Source organism: Sinocyclocheilus grahami, unplaced genomic scaffold (assembly GCF_001515645.1).
Source record: "Sinocyclocheilus grahami isolate Dianchi unplaced genomic scaffold, SAMN03320097.WGS_v1.1 scaffold383.1, whole genome shotgun sequence".
Classification (NCBI taxonomy): domain Eukaryota; kingdom Metazoa; phylum Chordata; class Actinopteri; order Cypriniformes; family Cyprinidae; genus Sinocyclocheilus; species Sinocyclocheilus grahami.
The window spans coordinates 476,633-479,665 of NW_015505562.1; positions in this window are offsets into that span (position 1 = coordinate 476,633).

The window sequence follows — 3,033 nt, forward strand, 5'->3', positions numbered from 1 at the left end:
AATTTTTCCTTTCTCTTTGGAGTGTTACAAGCTCTTGGTGCATAAAGAAGATCTGTAAAGTTGCAAACACTAAAGTCTCAAATCCAAAGAGATATTCTTTATAAAAGTTAAGTGTCAGCCACCCCTACCTAAAACTGCTCGTTCTAACACGCCCCCACATGTCTATGTCACGATGTGGGAAGATTTGCATAACGCCGCCCAAATGTTCACGCAAAGAAAGAAGGCGTAACTTTTATTCTCGCTGTAGTATTGTTGTTGTTCACCGTGGACGAAGCGGTGGGTCCAGCCCGGGGTCGTCACATGCGGTTGCCGCAAGCCCTCCGGATGCTCCTTTGTCGAATTCCGTTCTCAAGCCCGCCGCCTCTGCTCACTCTAGGCCGCCGCCGCTCACTCTCTAGGCCACCGTGTGTGATGCTGTGTTTCATTGTGAAAGCGAAACTACTTTGTTTGGCCTTCCAAAAATGGACACGACTAGAATAGAAATCAGTGGTTAAGTTGTATTTACAACACTGTTCCAGAACACTTAAACCCAAATATTCAGATGTGTGCAGCACATTTTATGGAGGACTGTTTCTTGATCCTGGGAGAGTAGACTACAATGCCGGCTGTTCTGACTCACGGACTGTAAGTACGTTTTTTTATATTTAAAAAGTTTTTACATTTTATATTTTTTATATTTAAATCTAGTTTTTTTGAGCAGTGTAGAGTAGTGCTTGTTGTTTGTCATTTCTCTGATCACAAATGCAGACATGGTTTTATGTTTACGCTGCGCGATGCAACGCAACGCGTAAAAAGACAGTATAAGTCATTATAATCCATAATTATGTCCCCACTGGATGCAACGAATGCCTCGTTTATAATAGGGTTTCATGTTTTTGAATCATTGCTCCGGCCTGACAGGGCATCATCACAGTATGGTAGGGGTGTAACATTTCCGTCACATGCTTGAGGTATTCAGCCAATCACAATGCATTGGATAGCTGGCCAATCACAGCACACCTTGCTTTTCAGACCGATGAGTTTTGTAAAAATGTTTTTGGAACCTTAAACCGCATAAACACTTTAGCCCGACCAAGTTTTCCAGTCTCTCTAGTAGTATGTTATTTACTAGTGCTCTAGTGCTGATAGTCTACGTGTTTCTTGGAAGTGGAAGTTAAGCAGGAGAATCTGTCCGGTGTTGCTCATAAACTCATAATTTAAGTAGCCGAGTTAGTTGTTAAACTACAGTAAAGCTACCCTATAACTGGAATTATTTTCTTTGTTTGTATTTGAAAATTATCAAGCCAAGGCTTCCACAAAAATATTAAGCAGTGCAATTGTGTTCAACATCGATAATAAGTAATAATAAATGATAAATTCATTATAATAATAAGTTAATAATAGTAATAGTAAATAATAAATGCTTCTTAAGCACCAGATCATCATATTAGAATGATTTTTGAAAGGTCATGTTTCAAGGTTTCACCATATGTGCAGACATACAGAGGAATCGAAATACTGTTTCTCTTCTCTCTCATCAAGTGTTTACATTGTCAATGCAATATAGAAGTTTGTATAAAAATAAAAAATTTCCGCAGTCAGTGCAATATAAAACAGATTTTTTTGTATGCAGGTAACAGCAGTGTACTTGTACTAAACAGATATATATATATATATCTGTTTAGTACATAGATAGATAGATAGATAGATAGATAGATAGATATAAAGAAGGATAGATAGATAGATAGATAGATAGATAGATAGATAGATAGATAGATAGATAGATAGATAGATAGATAGATAGATAGATAGATATAAAGAAGGATAGATAGATAGATAGATAGATAGATAGATAGATAGATAGATAGATAGATAGATAGATAGATAGATAGATAGATAGATAGATATAAAGAAGGATAGATAGATAGATAGATAGATAGATAGATAGATAGATAGATAGATAGATAGATAGATAGATAGATAGATAGATAGATAGATATAAAGAAGGATAGATAGATAGATAGATAGATAGATAGATAGATAGATAGATAGATAGATAGATAGATAGATAGATAGATAGATAGATAGATATAAAGAAGGATAGATAGATAGATAGATAGATAGATAGATAGATAGATAGATAGATAGATAGATAGATAGATAGATAGATAGATAGATAGATATAAAGAAGGATAGATAGATAGATAGATAGATAGATAGATAGATAGATAGATAGATAGATAGATAGATAGATAGATAGATAGATAGATAGATATAAAGAAGGATAGATAGATAGATAGATAGATAGATAGATAGATAGATAGATAGATAGATAGATAGATAGATAGATAGATAGATAGATAGATATAAAGAAGGATAGATAGATAGATAGATAGATAGATAGATAGATAGATAGATAGATAGATAGATAGATAGATAGATAGATAGATAGATAGATATAAAGAAGGATAGATAGATAGATAGATAGATAGATAGATAGATAGATAGATAGATAGATAGATAGATAGATAGATAGATAGATAGATAGATATAAAGAAGGATAGATAGATAGATAGATAGATAGATAGATAGATAGATAGATAGATAGATAGATAGATAGATAGATAGATAGATAGATAGATATAAAGAAGGATAGATAGATAGATAGATAGATAGATAGATAGATAGATAGATAGATAGATAGATAGATAGATAGATAGATAGATAGATAGATATAAAGAAGGATAGATAGATAGATAGATAGATAGATAGATAGATAGATAGATAGATAGATAGATAGATAGATAGATAGATAGATAGATAGATATAAAGAAGGATAGATAGATAGATAGATAGATAGATAGATAGATAGATAGATAGATAGATAGATAGATAGATAGATAGAAAGAAGGATAGATAGATAGATAGATAGATAGATAGATAGATAGATAAAAAGAAGGATAGATAGATAGATATAAAGAAGGATAGATAGATAGATAGATAGATAGATAGATAGATAGATAGATAGATAGATAGATAGATAGATAGATAGAT